Source organism: Hyla sarda, chromosome 2, assembly GCF_029499605.1.
Source record: "Hyla sarda isolate aHylSar1 chromosome 2, aHylSar1.hap1, whole genome shotgun sequence".
Taxonomy (NCBI): domain Eukaryota; kingdom Metazoa; phylum Chordata; class Amphibia; order Anura; family Hylidae; genus Hyla; species Hyla sarda.
Genome location: NC_079190.1, coordinates 512,733,161 through 512,753,025, shown reverse-complemented (window position 1 = coordinate 512,753,025; position 19,865 = coordinate 512,733,161). Strand labels below are relative to the sequence as shown.

The following is a 19,865-nucleotide window of genomic DNA, read 5'->3' as shown; positions in this document are numbered from 1 at the left end:
TAGTAGTTATATTCTTGTATATGGGAGCAGTATTATAGTAGTTATATTCTTGTATATAGGAGCAGTATTATAGTAGTTATATTCTTGTATATAGGAGAAGTATTATAGTAGTTATATTCTTGTATATAGGAGCAGTATTATAGTAGTTATATTCTTGTATATAGGAGGCAGTATTATAGTAGTTATATTCTTGTATATAGGAGCAGTATTATAGTAGTTATATTCTTGTATATAGGAACAGTATTATAGTAGTTATATTCTTGTATATAGGAGTAGTATTATAGTAGTTATATTCTTGTATATAGGAGCAGTATCATAGTAGTTATATTCTTGTATATAGGAGCAGTATTATAGTAGTTATATTCTTGTATATAGGAGCAGTATTATAGTAGTTATATTCTTGTATATAGGAGCAGTATTATAGTAGTTATATTCCTGTATATAGGAGGCAGTATTATAGTAGTTATATTCTTGTATATAGGAGCAGTGTTATAGTAGTTATATTCTTGTATATAGGAGGCAGTATTATAGTAGTTATATTCTTGTATATAGGAGCAGTATTATAGTAGTTATATTCTTGTATCTAGAAGCAGTATTATAGTAGTTATATTCTTGTATATAGGAGCAGTATTATAGTAGTTATATTCTTGTATATAGGAGCAGTATTATAGTAGTTATATTCTTGTATATAGGAGCAGTATTATAGTAGTTATATTCTTGTATATAGGAGCAGTATTATAGTAGTTATATTCTTGTATATAGGAGCAGTATTGTAGTAGTTATATTCTTGTGTATAGGAGCAGTATTATAGTAGTTATATTCTTGTATATTAGGGCAGTATTATAGAAGTTCTATTCTGGCATATAGGAGGCAGTATTATAGTAACTATGTTTTTGTATATAGAGGGTAGAATTACGGTGGTTGTCTGTAGTATAAATATATATATATACCAGTTATTTCTCACAATCCCTATACGCAGCAGAGCATACATTACATTACTATAAAACCTCAGGGCTGTGGCAATATGTAATGTATCCAGGCCACAGATAAAACAGGAGGAAAGTTGCCGCTCATTCGGATGTAGTTTTGAGAGCAGATAAGGGTGTCCTAAAATAAAAATCTAATTAGCCCATACATTGCTGATTGTTCCGTAATGTAAGTGATGTTTATCAGGGAGACGCGCTGCAGAGGAGACTGTCCTCATTTCTCAAGGACTTGACACTTTCCTTAGGATGGGGGGGGGGGGGGGGGTTGCAGGTACGTCCTGTAATGTACAATACTACGATCTATAGTAATACCCTGTGCCTACAAGCAGTATGGGCATGCTGGGAGTTGTAGTTCTGCAACAACTGGAGGTTCGCAGTGTGGAGACCACTGGTCTACATGACCACACAGCATTTTTCCTGGTGTAAGTTTCCTGTAACATTGTAATATTTTTGCACATTTTCTATTTGCCGCTATATTTTGACTTACTTTTCATTTATGGTTTTTAAATTTTGGTGGAGTTATGGTAAACATTTGTCTATAACCTTGATCCCTGGTTAATGAGCCACCCCCCACATGATTATAAATCAATGCCTCCAAACATTCCAGGATATACAGTAGATATATACCTCCCCTCCAGCTCTATCTGTATACTGCTGCTTCTATCTCTTTAGGATCTGTGGGATCAGAATATATAGTAAATATACACCTCTCCTCCAGCTCTATCTGTATACTGCTGCTGTTATCTCTAAGGGATCAGGATATATAGTAGTTATACCCCTCTCCTCAAGCACTATCTGTATACTGCTGCTGCTATCGCTATGAGATCAGGATATACAGTAATTATACCTTACTCTACAGCTTTCTCTGTATACTGCTGCTATCTCTGTGGGATCAGAATATATAGTAAATATACACCTCTCCTCCAGCTCTATCTGTATACTGCTGCTACTATCTCTATGGGATCAGGATATATAGTAGTTATACACCTCCCCTTCCAGCTCTATCTGTATACTGCTGCTCTCTCTATGGGATCAGGATATATAGTAGTTATACACCTCCCCTTCCAGCTCTATCTGTATACTGCTGTTATCTCTATGGGATCAGAATATATAGTAAATATACACCTCCTCTCCAGCTCTATCTGTATACTGCTGCTGTATCTCTATTGGATCAGGATATATAGTAGTTTTACACCTCTCCTCCAGCTCTCTCTGTATACTGCTGCTATCGCTATGGGATCAGGATATTTAGTACCGTAGTTATACTCCTCCCCTCCAGCTCTATCTGTATACTGCTGCTGCTATCTCTATGGGATCAGGATATATAGTATTTATACACCTCCTCTTCTAGCTCTATCTGTATACTGCTGCTGTTACCTCTATGGGATCAGGATATATAGTATTTATTTACCTCCTCTCCAGCTCTATCTGTATACTGCTGCTGCTATCTCTATTGGATCAGGATATATAGTAGTTATACACCTCTCCTCCAGCTTTATCTGTATACTGCTGCTATTTCTATGGGATCAGAATATATAGTAAATATACACCTCCCCTCTAGCTCTCTCTCTATTGGATCAGGATAAATAGTAGTTATACACATCCCCTTCTAGCTCTATCTGTATACTGCTGCTACTATCTCTATTGGATCAGGATATATAGTAGTTATACACCTCTCCTCCTGCTCTATCTGTATACTGCTGATATCTGTGGGATCAGGATATATAGTAGTTATACACCTCTCCTCCAGCTCTATCTGTATACTGCTGCTGCTATCTCTATGGGATCTGCTAGTGGAATTTTGCAAGCGGAAATTCAGAAGTGTGAATGGGAGTACAGAATCCCATGGAAGTCTAACTCTAACCCACGTGCATTTATCCTATAGGGCATAGAACTGTTACGGGTTACATTTTATACGGTCAGGTCATAGTACAAAGACTTTACTTACTATAGGAAGAGAACCGCGTCACTCCTCGGGTAGCTCACTCCAGGTCTCTGGTTTAGTGCAGATAATCATTTGGGAATGGAAGGGAAAGAAGCAGCATGGGGGCTGGAGAGAGAAGAGAAACAACATGGTGAGAACTATGGCCAAGGTACTGGTAGAAGCCATAGGCTGTGTTCACATGTACAACTGAGGCGCCATTGGCTGAACATGACGGACAGTAATATAAATTGTGGTTTTTGTTATAGAGAATGTTGATGTAATCAGAGCCAAAGCCTATTTAAGACTAATACTAGACAAACAATCAAAGCCAAGTCCGCAATCAAAACAAGATCTACCAGAACAAAGATGCAAAAAATCTTTGTTTTAAAACTAATTAATTAACTAATTTAAAACTAATTAATATCTTACTTCAGAGATATGAGAAATCGAAGTTCTAGGCCCAAAGCCTGAGGCTCCACAACATGTCGCTTTCTGTGAACTATCAGGTGCAGCGTTGTCAGGTACCTTGAGTAGACTGGAATCACCGTCCACACCAATGGCTACATCCTGCCTGGTCTACTAGTCATGTCCAGTAGGATGTAGCCAGCGGTCTACTAGTCATGTCCAGCAGGATGTAGCCAGCGGCCTACTAGTCATGTCCAGCAGGATGTAGCCAGCGGCCTACTAGTCATGTCCAGCAGGATGTAGCCAGCGGCCTACTAGTCATGTCCAGCAGGATGTAGCCAGCGGCCTACTAGTCATGTCCAGCAGGATGTAGCCAGCGGCCTACTAGTCATGTCCAGCAGGATGTAGCCAGCGGCCTACTAGTCATGTCCAGCAGGATGTAGCCAGCGGTCTACTAGTCATATCCAGCAGGATGTAGCCAGCGGTCTACTAGTCATGTCCAGCAGGATGTAGCCAGCGGCCTACTAGTCATGTCCAGCAGGATGTAGACAGCGGTCTACTAGTCATGTCCAGCAGGATGTAGCCAGCGGCCTACTAGTCATGTCCAGCAGGATGTAGACAGCGGCCTACTAGTCATGTCCAGCAGGATGTAGCCAGTGGCCTACTAGTCATGTCCAGCAGGATGTAGCCAGCGGCCTACTAGTCATGTCCAGCAGGATGTAGCCAGCGGCCTACTAGTCATGTCCAGCAGGATGTAGCCAGCGGCCTACTAGTCATGTCCAGCAGGATGTAGCCAGCGGCCTACTAGTCATGTCCAGCAAGATGTAACCAGCGGTCTACTAGTCATGTCCAGCAGGATGTAGCCAGCGGCCTACTAGTCATGTCCAGCAGGATGTAGCCAGCGGCCTACTAGTCATGTCCAGCAGGATGTAGCCAGCGGCCTACTAGTCATGTCCAGCAGGATGTAGCCAGCGGTCTACTAGTCATGTCCAGCAGGATGTAGCCAGCGGCCTACTAGTCATGTCCAGCAGGATGTACCCAGCGGCCTACTAGTCATGTCCAGCAGGATGTAACCAGCGGTCTACTAGTCATGTCCAGCAGGATGTAGCCAGCGGTCTACTAGTCATGTCTGGCAGGATGTAGCCAGCGGCCTACTAGTCATGTCCCGCAGGATGTAACCAGCGGCCTACTAGTCATGTCCAGCAGGATGTACCCAGCGGCCTACTAGTCATGTCCAGCAGGATGTAACCAGCGGCCTACTAGTCATGTCCAGCAAGATGTAACCAGCGGTCTACTAGTCATGTCCAGTAGGATGTAGCCAGCGGTCTACTAGTCATGTCTGGCAGGATGTAGACAGCCATCTACTAGTCATGTCCAGCAAGATGTAACCAGCAGCCTACTAGTCATGTCTGGCAGGATGTAGACAGCGGCCTACTAGTCATGTCCAGCAGGATGTAGACAGTGGCCTACTAATAATGTTTTTACAGGATATAGACAGTGGCCTACTAGTCATGTCCAGCAGGATGTAACCAGCGGCCTACTAGTCATGTCCGGCAGGATGTAGCCAGCGGCCTACTAGTCATGTCCAGCAAGATGTAACCAGCGGCCTACTAGTCATGTCCAGCAAGATGTAACCAGCGGTCTACTAGTCATGTCTGGCAGGATGTAGACAGCGGCCTACTAGTCATGTCCAGCAGGATGTAACCAGGGGCCTACTAGTCATGTCTGGCAGGATGTAGACAGCGGCCTACTAGTCATGTCCAGCAGGATGTAGCCAGCGGCCTACTAGTCATGTCTGGCAGGATGTAACCAGGGGCCTACTAGTCATGTCCAGCAGGATGTAACCAGCGGCCTACTAGTCATGTCCAGCAGGATGTAACCAGGGGCCTACTAGTCATGTCCAGCAGGATGTAACCAGGGGCCTACTAGTCATGTCCAGCAGGATGTAACCAGCGGCCTACTAGTCATGTCCAGCAGGATGTAACCAGGGGCCTACTAGTCATGTCCAGCAGGATGTAACCAGGGGCCTACTAGTCATGTCCCGCAGGATGTAACCAGGGGCCTACTAGTCATGTCCGGCAGGATATAAACAGCGGCCTACTAGCCATGTCCTGCAGGATGTAACTAGGGGCCTACTAGTCATGTCCAGCAGGATATAAACAGCGGCCTACTAGTCATGTCCAGCAGGATGTAGCCAGTGGCCAACTAGTCATGTCCAGCAGGATGTAACCAGCGGCCTACTAGTCATGTCTGAAAGGATGTAGACAGCAGCCTACTAGTCATGTCAGGCAGGATGTAAACAGTGGCCTACTAGTCATGTTTGGCAGGATATAGGACAGTGGCCTATTAGTCATGTCCGTCAGGATGTAAACAGCGGCCTATTAGTCATTGCCTAGCAGGATATAGACTGCAGCCTACTAGTCATGTCTGACAAGATGTAGACAGCAGCCTACTAGTCATGTTTGGCAGGATGTAGACAGCTGCCTACTAGTCATGTCCGGCAGGATGTAGACAGCAGCCTACTAGTCATGTTTGGCAGGATGTAGACAGCGGCCTACTAGTCATGTCCGGCAGGATATAAGATATTATGTAGATATTAATGTGGATGGTGACTTGGATCCCTACAAGGTCCCAATGAGAACACTGCGCATGACAGGAATCAGGAGGGGACATGCTGCTAACTGTGATACTATTGTTGAATATCCAACCAGTTGGTCATGGTCCCCCAGTCGGACGCTGTATGAATATGATAACATATTCAAAAATTGGCTGCAAGGTATCTGAATGATCTTCTATGGAGGCAACCAACCAGCACTGGCAGCGAATGTGGCTGCTTTCCTCCAATAACAGCGCCACTTTTGCCTCCTGGTCATGTGTGATACTGCAGGTCAGCTAGTATCGCTTCAAAAGGGGTTGAGCTGCAATACCAGAAACAACCCGTGGACAGGTGCGGCGGCTACGTCTGTAATAAGGCAGCCGCATCTATCAAATTCTACATGACCCCTTAAAATGTCTGTGTTGGTTTATAATGCCCCCTAATATCGTTGACTGGCGAGTGCCATGAGGCTGGGAGGAGACGGCAGATCCTCACAACTGGCGAGGAGGCAGAAGGCAGTCAGTATCAGGGGACGTTGGCTCAGACAGCATTGATTTCCCGGGTCTTTGTCTGAGGTTGGTTTCTGTCTCGTTCCGAGGTGCTCACAGTTACTACAAGCATCATGAATCATGTCTCTGTTCACAAACAGAGCCGCAATTGTCTTACATAAGCCCTGGTAACCGAGCGGCTAATAATAGGAAGTCATTTTCAGGTAGGGAATCTGTCTCGCTCCCAGAGATACGGTATATACACACACAATGTCATCAAACACGGCCAGTGTAGAGGACCTGCACGTACCATCATGGACCTTAAAGGGGTACTCCACTGCCCTAGCATCCGGAACATTTTGTCCCGAACGCTGGGTCGTGACGAGGGTCGTGACGTCATGCACACACCCCCTAGTGATGTCAAACCACACCCCCTTAATGCAAGTCTATGGGAGGGGGCGTGGCGGTTACCACGCCCCCTCCCATAGACTTGCATTGAGGGGGCCTGGTGTGACGTCACTAGGGAGCATGGTCGTGATGTCACAACCCCCGTAGCCCGCACCCAGCGTTTGGGAACAAAATGTTGCGGACACTGTGGCAGTGGAGTACCCCTTTAACTATAAAGCCCCAGGCAGAGCACTGTATTACGGATTTATATCCTGATATGGGCCCATACTGTACCCTTGGATCCCTTGGATTTAGCACTACTTCTTCCCGAATGCATAGGGAATTCCTAAAGACCGGTAAAATGTGCCGCCATATAATCACAATCGGTATAGCCGCCACTGGATATACAAGTTCATAAGATGCTCCCAATGCCTTCAATGGCCAATGACAACCATGTTCATGTTTGTAAATGGAAAAAAACAAATGGCGCAATCAGTATCCGCCACCATGTTTTCAGAAGCTACTGGAACCATTTTAGATTGTTGCGACCTCATGGCGGGTACAGCTCCAAGGGTACGATGGTTTCAAAAGGGAAATTTTCACCGTTTCGACATTAGGGAAGATTTCAATGCAGATAATTGGCTCTAATTAGATCCGAGCACCAACTGTCCCCGATTCCAGGGAGGGAGCCGCTTGTTGTTTGTTTGGAACAAATGACTTATTTTAGATGTTCTAGAACATGAGACAATGATATGACGAGGCACAGGGCCGCCACAATGACTGATTAAGGATGGAAAGGATGAGTCCTGATGGAGGGGGAACATGCAAGGTATAGCTGGTGCCAAGAGTAGGAGTTGAGTGGGGGGAGATAGAACTTGATTAGAACATTTTTTGTTTAAAACTTATAGAAATTTTACAAAATTACACATTTTTAAATAAAAAAAAAAGCCTGAAATAATTACAGATTACATTACAAGAGTCCCTATGCAGATGCATAACATTACTTATCCAGTACTGATCCTGGGATATATCCTATATTATATTCCAGAGCTGCACTCACTATTCTGCTGGTGAGGTCACTGTGTACATACATTACATTACTTATCCTATACTGATCCTGAGTTATATCTTGTATTATACTCCAGAGCTGTACTCACTATTCTGCTGGTGAGGTCACTGTGTACATACATTACATTACTTATCCTGTACTGATCCTGAGTTATATTCTGTATTATACCCCAGAGCTGTACTCACTATTCTGCTGGTGAGGTCACTGTGCACATACATTACATTACTTATCCTGTACTGATCCTGAGTTATATCCTGTATTATACTCCAGAGCTGTACTCACTATTCTGCTGGTGAGGTCACTGTGTACATACATTACATTACTTATCCTGTACTGATCCTGAGTTATATCCTGTATTATACTCCAGAGCTGTACTCACTATTCTGCTGGTGAGGTCACTGTGTACATACATTACATTACTTATCCTGTACTGATCCTGAGTTATATCCTGTATTATACTCCAGAGCTGTACTCACTATTCTGCTGGTGAGATCACTGTGTACATACATTACATTACTTATCCTGTACTGATCCTGAGTTATATCCTGTATTATACTCCAGAGCTGTACTCACTATTCTGCTGGTGAGGTCACTGTGTACATACATTACATTACTTATCCTGTATGTTCCTCCAGAGCTGCACTCATAATTCTGCTAGCATCCTGTGAACCCGTCAACAATCAGACTGCTGATGCTGATTTCATATTTACCCTTCGTAGTGTCTTCATACAGCTCTGGTACGGCATCCATGTCCCATTCAGCTAAATCAATGAGGGTCCCAGGGGTCGTAGCCCCACAGACCATATATTGATGAATTTTTCTAAACTATGGGTAATCAGTTTGCTGTTCCAAAAAATTATTTGCAATTCAGGGCTCAATCAAAGTTGGATGATAACACGAGAAAGTGTTAAAGGGGTCCATTGTCAATTCTAAACGGTAACCAGATTGGAAACCAAATTTTAATAATTTAGTGTTCTGGCTGCATTAGGATCTCAGGTCATTTTAGGCTTGGAAAATTTTGGTGGTGTAGTGAATATAGACTGAGGATATTATTTTTTGGGAAAAATATGGTGGATAATGTCTGTCTCCTTACTGTCTGGGACCCTGTTGGAAATGTATATATCCTCTTGACCTTTGATTATTTTCCTTTGGCTGTATACCCCCCTGTTCTGTTTGATCTTGCCTCCATTTGGTTATCTCCCTGTTGTCGGTTACTTAACATATCCCTTGGCCCCTAGCTGTGAGGAGCCTCAAGACCGCTAGTTTTCTGATTGGGTTAATCGCGCATATTCAGCCAGTTTGGTGCCAACTTGAACAAAAGGTTTACATTTTACACATAGTGAAAAATGTCCCAGTTGTAGAAATATGTTTTTTAGGGCTCCCCTTAGTAGCCATAGTTATATATCCCCCAGAATCATGATCCCCGAATATTAGGCTTTATGTAGAACCCAAATATGACCCCATTGTACCCATAGATTAAAGGAGTAGTCCAGTGGTGACCCAGTGGTGAACAACTTATCCCCTATCCTAAGGATAGGGGATAAGTTTGAGATCGCGGGGGGTCCGACCGCTGGGGCCCCCTGCGATCTCCTGTACGGGGCCCCGACATCCCGCGGTAAGAGGGCGTGTCGACCTCCGCACGAGGCGGCGGCCGACACGCCCCCTCAATACAACTCTATGGCAGAGCCGAAGCGCTGCCTTCGGCAATCTCCGGTTCTGCCATAGAGACGTATTCAGGGGGCGTGTTGGCCGCCGCTTCGTGCGGGGGTCGACACCCGCTATCTGGCCGGAGAGCCGGGGGCCCCCGTATAGAGAGATCGCAGGGGGCCCCAGCGGTCGGACCCCCCGTGATCTCAAACTTATCCCCTATCCTTAGGATAGGGGATACGTTTTTCACCACTGGGTCACCACTGGACTACTCGTTTAAGCTGTATGTATCCCTAAGCTGTATGTATCCTATACCTATGTATAACCCCTTCATGTATCCTATCAAAATGTGCGTTATAATGTCACCATATCAATAAGTGTACCGCCATCTATGTCACATCTGTACGATGGGAGTTATGATTTATGGACTATCAATCTGTGTTTGAGAGGAGGTTGGGACATTTGGGAGGTGGGATGATGTGGGCTGATCTAAGAAGACACTGGAGACCTCCCTTCTAACCCAACCCTCTGCTGCCCCCATAAAAGTGGTGGGCCAACCCCATCTAGTTCACACAAGGGAAATCTCCCACCTGCGCACGGACCGGCCAATAGCGTGTTTGGCCAAATCTTCAAGACAGCAAGGAAGTAGGATGTCCAGCGCTTTTGGTGCTATTTCTTAGGCTTTATTAAGTTATAAAAGCATATACAAGACAGAGACAGGAACGCCGACGCGTTTCGGATCCATATGCTCCTTAGTCATGGCAATAAATGTGACAAACCTTCTCATATACCGTATTTTTCGCCGTATAAGACGCACTTATTGTTCCCCAAAACTGGGGGGAAAAAGTCGGTGCGTCTTATAAGGCGAATACACCCCTATCGCGGCGTACCCTGCGGCCATCAATGGCCGGGACCCGGGGCTAATACAGGACAACACCGATCGCGGTGATGCCCTGTATTAACCCTTCAGACGCGGCGATCATAGCTGACCGCCATGTCTGAAGGGAAAGTGACACTAACCCGGCTGTTCAGTCGGGCTGTTCGGGACCGCCGCGATTTCACCACAGCGGTCCCGAACAGCCCGACTTAATAGCCGGGTTAGTGCTTACAGGACACCGGGAGGGACCTTACCTGCCTCCTCGGTGTCTTCTCCGTTCAGGGATCCCCTGTATGGCCGGCGTTCTCCTTCCTCGTCATCACATCGTCGCGTACGTGTGTCGGCGTGCGTAACGACGTGATGGCGGCGACGGAGAGCGAGGATACCCGGCCGGCAGCAGAGACGTTCCGGAGCGACGGGGACACGGCAACAGCGATGGAGCGACATCCAGGGCAGCGGTGACGGGTCCGGAGCGGCGGGGACATGTGAGTATTACCTCCTATGCAGTGGTCTTCAATCTGCGGACCTCCAGATGTTGCAAAACTACAACTCCCAGCATGCCCGGACAGCCAACGGCTGTTTTTTTAGATTTTGCACCTATAAATTGGGTGCGTCTTATACGCCGGTGCATCCTAGAGGGCGAAAAATACGGTAAATACACGTACTGGTAAGTCACATGATCAATGACATCACAATTAAGAACGGGTAACATTAAAAACCTGGAAATACCACTGGAGAGATGCAGCAGAACAATGAAAGTGGGCGTGGAAGCAGAGTACCCCTATACCTTCCCAGCCGAACCTACAAACTGTGTATTTAAGTTGTGTCACTGGCTCCTAAGGGAGCCGAGCGTGCTCAAGGGAGCCGAGAGTGAACGTGCCACGGTGGCAGCTTAGAGTAAGAATATTAGAGTTCGTATTCTGCTGGTTTTGTGTTTCTTTTGTCCGCTCACTCTTTTCGGAGAGGCGTGGACGTGTCCGTACGCCAGGTCGTCGTGAGGGCTGTACGTGACAGGTGGAAATATTAATTTGCAGAGAAAGATATTGTTATTTTATTTTATTTTTTTTCTCTCCTCAGCTTCCAAGACGTCTATATAAAGCAACAAGTAAGGAGTGGGCTTAGAAAACCTCACTGCAGCTGGAAAACACGACTCGTAATTGACTGTTCTCTACCATCAGGGGACAAGAAAATGTTCTGCCTGGAAAAGCAAGCAAGCCAAAATGACTGCAAAATATTAAAAAAAAATTACAAAAACAAAAATACAAAAATCATCCCGGTCCAGGGTTGGTTCTTGGCCACTCGAACAAGAAAGGAAAACAATTTGGTAAGGCGACTGATGACATGGAAAGTGTGCGGCGCTGCAGACGACAGGGACGATATATCAGTCACCGAGCAGACACTTTGATTTCTGGAGACAAGCTTAGATCACTGCAGCGGAAATACCCAGATGTCATTAGATCTGAACCGGCGGAGCCCAAGGCCTTTGGACAAGTTTGTGAAGCGCCGTATAATTAAAGCATAAAAACCGAAGACGGATCCAGAAAACAACAATAATAATAATAATAATAATAGGGGGAAAATGCTGGATTCTGTGTATTAAACTTTAATGGGAAGCAAATGTTGACCCTGGAGCGTCGTTAAAGTCTTAAGAAGCCCCGAGACGTCTTAGATCCTTGTGGCTTTTCCACTTCATAGACCCATCTGTCTACTCGTCTCTATATATATATATATAATGCCGCATCTCTACAATGGACAACAGACACAAGATCTATTCAGCCGCTAGATGATCTCCTGAAAATACTGCTGGGACTGATAGAGTTACCGATCCCTATGGTTGTGGTGAGGGCTGGTGCAAGTGTGGTGGCCCGGTACGGGAGTTGTTACCCCGTACCCTTGCTGTCCTGTCAGGCAGCCTTTCCTGCAGTGTCCCCTGGGCCCCCCCCCCCCACCTGCATCTGTCCTACTGTAATTGTATATTATCCCCTATGTTATGTATATAAGAAGGTTGAATCTTTAAGAAAGGTTAACATGTGATCATCAGTTGTCATGTGACTGGTCATGTGATTGTTACCCTGGAGCTATCAGTGACCAGGTGACCAAAGGGTGACCAATGGAACCCCACCAGAGTCTCCCCCATAAAAGCCCTGGGAGGAGTCTCTTCTCTCTCTTAGTTCCTGAGTCTTTACTGAGGTGCAGTCGAGCCCCAGAGTCTGGAGTCATAGGAGCCTCAAGTCAAGTCTACAAGTAAAGTCACAGCTTAGTCTGTCTCCAGTCAAGTCAGTCTCTGTCATCTATTGTCAAGTCAGCGTGGGCTGCACTAAATTGCCCAAAACCACTGCAAGGCCCAGCAAGCCCTTAAGGTCTCGTAAATCACTGGTCACCTCCATGGGCCTGGTTACACTGTATAGACTGTATTGAGGATAAACCACGCCCTGGAGTCACGAACACAAGGAGTTAAAGGGGTACTCCAGTGGAAAACTTACTACTGGGGTAACACACTGTAACAAACCTCCTCCTCGTGTAATCTCCTTACTACTGGGGTGACACATTGTAACAAACCTCCTCCTCATGTAATCTCCTTACTACTGGGGTGACACACTGTAACAAACCTCCTCCTCACGTAATCTCCTTACTACTGGGGTGACACACTAACAGACCTCCTCTTCATGCAATCTCCTTACTACTGGGGTGACACACTGTAACAAACCACCTCCTCATGTAATCTCCTTACTACTGGGGTGACACACTGTAACAGACCTCCTCCTCATGTAATCTCCTTACTACTGGGGTGGCACACTGTAACAAACTTCCTCTTCATGTAATCATCTTACTACTGGGATGACACACTGTAACAAACCTCCTCTTTATATAATTACCTTACTACTGGGATGACACACTGTAACAAACCTCCTCTTTATATAATTACCTTACTACTGGGGTGACACACTGTAACAAACCTCCTCCTCATGTAATCTCCTTACTACTGGGGTGACACACTGTAACAAACCTCCTCCTCATGTAATCTCCTTACTACTGGGATGACACACTGTAACAAACCTCCTCTTTATATAATTACCTTACTACTGGGGTGACACACTGTAACAAACCTCCTCCTCATGTAATCTCCTTACTACTGGGGTGACACACTGTAACAAACCTCATCTTCATGCAATCTCCTTACTACTGGGATGACACACTGTAACAAACCTCTTCTTCATATAATTACCTTACTACTGGGGTGACACGGTGGTGCTGGCTGGGTGGGTGCTTCGGGTGAGCGGGGCCTTTGGATACTAGCTGGCCACTAACTTTCTTGCAGCGTGCAGAGCGGTGCCCCCCATCAGGAGGGCGCTCTAGGCAGCTTCCTATTTTGACTATAGGGCCGGATCATCAATGGCGCTCATGGAGCGCCTGCTCCAGTCCCCGGGCCCGCAGGGGGCTCCCGTCACATTCGGGAAATCTCTGTGTCCCGAAAAATCTTTTCAGGACACAAGGATGTCCCGGCGGTTACCTCTCTGCGGCGGCCCCAGCGTTAAAAACGCAGGGGCCGCCGGGATGTAGCGCATGCAGGGACGTCACTGATGTCCATGCATGCGCCCATAGGAGAAAAGCAGAGCGGAGCATCAAGGAAGACGCGCGCACATGGTAAGTGACAAGCGGCACGTCATCTTCAGTGTTCCGACCTCCGCTCCTCCGGTCTCGGGACCTACTGCTATGGCCCATAGGCCACAGCAGTAGATCATGACCCCGGTCCCCGGGGTCCCCGGACCGGAGAAGTGGTGGTCGGAACACTGAGGCAAACAGGCATACAGCCTCCAGCCATACACTGTATATGGCTGAAAGCTGTATGTCTGTGGGGGAGCTATACTGCACCTAATGTGGGGGAACTATACTGCACCTAATGTGGGGGGACTATACTGCACCTAATGTGGGGGGACTATACTGCACCTAATGTGGGGGGACTATACTGCACCTAATGTGGGGGGAGCTATACTGCACCTAATATGTGGGGGAACTGTACTGCTCATAATGTGGGGGAACTATACTGCACCTAATGTGGGGAACTATACTGCACCCAAGGTGGGGGGAGTATACTGCACCCAATGTGGGGGAAGTATACTGCCAACCTAATGTGGGGGAAGTATACTGCCAACCTAATGTGGGGGAACTATACTGCACCTAATGTGGGGGAACTATACTGCACCTAATGTGGGGGAACTATACTGCACAAAATGTGGGGGAACTATACTGCACAAAATGTGGGGGAACTATACTGCACCTAATGTTGGGGAACTATACTGCACCTTATGTTGGGGAACTATACTGCACCTAATGTTGGGGAACTATACTGCACCTAATGTTGGGGAACTGTACTGCACCTAATGTGGGGGAACTGTACTGCACCTAATGTGGGGAACTATACTGTACCTAATGTGGGGAACTATACTGTACCTAATGTGGGGGAACTGTACTGCACCTAATGTGGGGGAATTGTACTGCACCTAATGTGGGGGGAATTGTACTGCACCTAATGTGGGGGGAACTATACTGCACCTAATGTGGAGAACTATACTGCACCTAATGTTGGGGGAACTATACTGCACCTAATGTGGGGAACTATACTGCACCTAATGTGGGGGGACTATACTGCACCTAATGTGGGGGGACTATACTGCACCTAATGTGGGGGGACTATACTGCACCTAATGTGGGGGGACTATACTGCACCTAATGTGGGGGGACTATACTGCACCTAATGTGGGGGAACTATGCTGCACCTAATGTGGGGGAACTATACTGCACCTAATGTGGGGGAACTATACTGCACCTAATGTGGGGGAACTATACTGCACCTAATGTGGGGAACTATACTGCACCTAATGTGGGGAACTATACTGCACCTAATGTGGGGGAACTATACTGCACCTAATGTGGGGGAAGTATACTGCACCTAATGTTGGGGGAACTATACTGCACCTAATGTGGGGGAACTATACTGCACCTAATGTGGGGAACTATACTGCACCTAATGTGGGGAACTATACTGCACCTAATGTGGAGAACTATACTGCACCTAATGTGGGGGAACTATACTGCACCTAATGTGGGGGAACTATACTGCACCTAATGTGGGGGAACTGTACTGCACCTAATGTGGGGGAACTATACTGCACCTAATGTGGAGAACTATACTGCACCTAATGTTGGGGAACTGTACTGCACCTAATGTGGGGGAACTATACTGCACCTAATGTGGAGAACTATACTGCACCTAATGTGGGGAACCATACGGCACCTAATGTGGGGGGAGCTATACTGCACCTAATGTGGGGGAACTATACTGCACCTAATGTGGGGAACTACACTGCACCTAATGTGGGGGAACTGTACTGCACCTAATGTGGGGTGACTATACTGCACCTAATGTGGGGTGACTATACTGCACCTAATGTGGGGTGACTATACTGCACCTAATGTGGGGGAACTGTACTGCACCTAATGTGGGGAAACTATACTGCACCTAATGTGGGGAAACTATACTGCACCAAATGTGGGGGGACTATACTGCACCTAATGTTTGGGAACTGTACTGCACCTAATGTGGGGGAACTATACTGCACCTAATGTGGGAGAACTATACTGCACCTAATGTGGGGGAACTATACTGCACCTAATGTGGGGGAACTATACTGCACCTAATGTGGGAGAACTATACTGCACCTAATGTGGGGGAACTGTACTGAACCGAATATGGAGGAACTGTACTGAACCTAATGTGGGGGAACTGTCGGGCGGGGGGGGGGGGGGCAACATAATGAAGTGCTCCGTCTTCCAGGCTGCCTATAGGCAGAGCCGGCCCTGGTTGTGGTGGGGGTTATCAGGGTCCAAAAGGTGGACATGCCAGCTTGGCAGCAGATTGGAAGATGCTCGCTCCTCCCCCCTCCCTTCTCTTCGGTAAATTTACACAAAGCCATCTCTTCGGCTAAAAATTAGGTTTCCTTCCGAAAATACAGAAAGCAGCAAAGCTAAAAATTTCCAGGATGGGTGGTAAACCTCAAGAACCTCTTACAAATCGCGCTCAGTGACCGGTGTGATGGAGATTCAGGAGATTTTAACCCTTTGGTTGTTACAGCTGAAAGGATGAAGTTACACTTGGACGTGAGGGCCTGAGATGGCCAAGGGCCCTAAACCATTGGAGGAGACAGAACTGCATCAAGGGACAATTTCTAGATCCTCTTTACCCAGAGAGTAAGACTTTGTGCATCTTTTAGTGAATCCTCGGGACATTTTTTAAATGTTTTAAAATCAGTTTTTCATGAATATAATGTAGAAGTCAAGCGTAAAGGAGAATGGCGGCCCACAGGACTCTTCCCCTCACCATGTGTAAATCATTAAGTCAACATCCAAGATTTTTTATCGAAAGATTTCATAAAAATTTTTTATCTTCTCAAAATTTTATGTATTAAAATTCAAACCTCTTTTTCAGAATGTTTCCGAAATTCAAAAACATCAAACACCTTGATCCCAGATGAAGACCCAGAGCAACAAAGTATGGAATGACCAATGGATCGTCATGTAGTTTAAAGGAGCACTCTGCCAAAATGTCTGATTGCGCAATCTCCCTACTGCACCCGGCATTCATCTAGAGCGTCGGTGCAGCGCCAGAGGCTCGTGATGCCACGGCCACGCCCTGCTCGTGATGTCACAGCCACACCCCCTCAACACAAGTCTATGGGAGGGGGCATGACATCACAAGACTCCACTCTGCATCACCAGTCATCCGGCACGGAGCTCCGTGCACTGGATGTCTGGGGTGCCGCAGCCCCCTTTGGATAAGGGATAAGATTTCTAGGGGCAGAGTACCCCTTTAAAGCTCCTTGTGAGATGACCTTGAGAATTCCCAACTAAATGTTATTTTTGGATAGAAGGCGATCATGGCCACCATCAGACTCCAAATACCTTCCACTTTTGAAGCACCACCAGAACTCTTTGTTTTAGCAGTAGATTTCTAGACATGTGGAAGCAGATGAAGGTGGAGAATCCCTTTAACCTCTGAGCCTTGACCATCATTCCGCATCCAGATAAGTGGAATCACCAATAAGCAAGCGCAGGACTAAGGGACTTTGTTGTGTATTCATAGTTAAGTAGGCCACAGCATTGCTCTATTCATGAAAAGCTACGCTCAGGGTGAGCTGGGCCGGCACAGTGCCCGTTCTCAGTCGTTGACCTTTGTGTGGTTCGACCGTCCAGACAGACCATGTTTTCCCCAAGTGACTGCTCGACAATTGATTCCACTGCTGACATCTCAGCGTGCGCTCTCCCAGACTGCTCCCATCGATTAGTGTCTCATCAGCAGATGAATCCTTTGTTGGTTGCCGATCGATGCTATAGACTAAGTCTGCCTCGCCGTTTCCTTCTCGCCGTGTGTAAAAGAGACAGCGGTTCTAATGATTCCTTCTTTTAATATGAGCTTTTGATGATCGCTTGTACCTTTCAATACAATTAAAAGGTCCACGGATTGCGGCTCTCTGCAGCTAGTACCTAATTGAGAGGCTTGTAATTGAGGAGAGGCTGTTTGATCGTCGTATTTATCAGTCGCCCGTTTGTTGTTTTTACTCTGATCAGACATATTTGGCGCAAAAAAAAAACTACCAAAAAAATCAAGAAAAAGAAAAAAGTTGAAACATTCGACTTTAACCATTTACGGAGTATGAAAAAAAATTAAAAAAAAAACAGCTGCCACAGAGGTGAGTGGGTCTATTACGGGGATTCTGGTGGATGGACTGAGCTATGTTATATGACCCAATGGGCTTGAATTGAGGGGGCGGAGCGTGACGTCACACGGGGGCGGGGCCGTGACATCACAATGCTCCGGCCCCCGTGATCGCCAGTAATCAGACCCGGAGCGAACATGCTCCGGGGACTGATTATAACGGTGTGCTGCGTGCAAGATCACGGGGGTCCCCAGCGGAGAGGGGATACGATGTCTTAGCGCCGGAGTACCCCTTTAAGAAAAGTGTCCGAGTTGCCCCCCCCCCCACCTCATTGACTTTAGCTGGAAAAATCCTAGACCTGAAAGTGCAAAAACCATAGTGACAAATGGGTCATTTGATACATAAGACAATGGAGCCACTTGGATATGTGGCATGACGGAAAAACTAAATGGGCTTTTATAGTTTAAGGGAATTAGGGACATTTGTTGTATTTGGGAGTGGGGGGGAGGGGGGTGTTATCTCCTATGTAGAATAATGGGATGGCCTTTGCGGACAAAGGATGTAGCTAGGTTTGTCTTAACACTCAGTTTGCAGCCCAAGACTTGAATCTAAACACCATGGTACACCAAAGTGGCTTGTTGGCACTGTCCTGGCATTGGACACATTTTCCCCTTTGGCCCCTTCCTAATTATTTGCCTACATGGGGGGTATTTGTGATGTTAACAAATGGGGGGCAGAGATGTACCTAAAGGGGTACTCCACTGGCCAGCGTAAAGAAGTAAATGTTCCAAACGCTGTTTTCGCGCTGCGGGGTTCGACCACGCCCCTGTGATGTCATGGTCACGCCCTCTCAGTGCAAGTCAATGGGAGGGGGCGTGACGACAGTCACGCCCACTCCCATTGACTTGCATTGAGGGGGCGTGTCCGTGATGTCACAAGGGGCGTGGGCCAACCCCCAAAGCATGAAAACAGCTTTCGGAACATTTACTTCCAAATGCTGGCCAGTGGAGTACCCCTTTAAGTTTTCCTTCACCTACGAAAACAATTGAGTCTTGTATCTTAACAGCATCTTGCAGAAAAGGGGCTTGTGTTGGCACCCTCCTGGCACTGAGCACCTGGAGCACATTTTCCCTACAAGCCCCTTTTCTAGCTATTACTTCGCCTCTATACACACCCTTTATAGAGGCGAAGTGATAGAACTATGGACTGGAGACTTCTCGCCTTTCTCAGTGGAATCCTACAGACCCCTCGCCTGCTGTTAGGACTGAGGATGTTTAGGAGCGATAACCGACATTTCGTGCATTTTTCGTAGGAGGCGGCAGATTCTATCTTGGTCCACTGTCTATTAACAATGGGGGTTGATGGGTAAATATTAGTGAAGGATGAGAAGGACATAGGCCTTATTCTGTGGCCTGGTGTCTCGGTGTTATCGAGGCAGAAGCAGATTTACAACATGCCAGATCATCATGGCGAACGCAGCTGGCAGATTAGAGCGGCCCCTTTCCTAATATTGTTGGGTTACAAGCCCCTACCCCAATGTCTTACTAAGAGACCCTCATTGTCCCTACTGAGCAGTTTAATGGGACATTCCAGCCAAACCCTTTAAGAACATCAGGGTTAATGTGTTCACTGCTATCACCTTACTACTATTCATGTGTTTGTAGATTTATATGTGGTCCTATAGTCATAGGGTTTTATACATTTATTATTCATGTGTGTTTGTAGATTTATACGTGGTCATATAGTCATAGGGTTTTATACATTTATTATT

At 46.3% G+C, this 19,865-nt stretch overlaps 1 protein-coding gene across 10 annotated transcripts in view; it reads right to left on the bottom strand.

Annotated features, from left to right (window-relative positions):
- ZBTB20 (zinc finger and BTB domain containing 20) overlaps positions 1 to 19,865 on the bottom strand; it is a 980,340-nt gene that overhangs the window by 22,033 nt on the left and 938,442 nt on the right. For all 10 annotated transcript variants that reach the window (XM_056559924.1, XM_056559920.1, XM_056559918.1 and 7 more), the window contains one exon: positions 2,935 to 3,036. The gene's annotated coding sequence lies outside the window, so the exon portion shown is untranslated. The remainder of the gene's footprint in view (positions 1 to 2,934; positions 3,037 to 19,865) is intronic.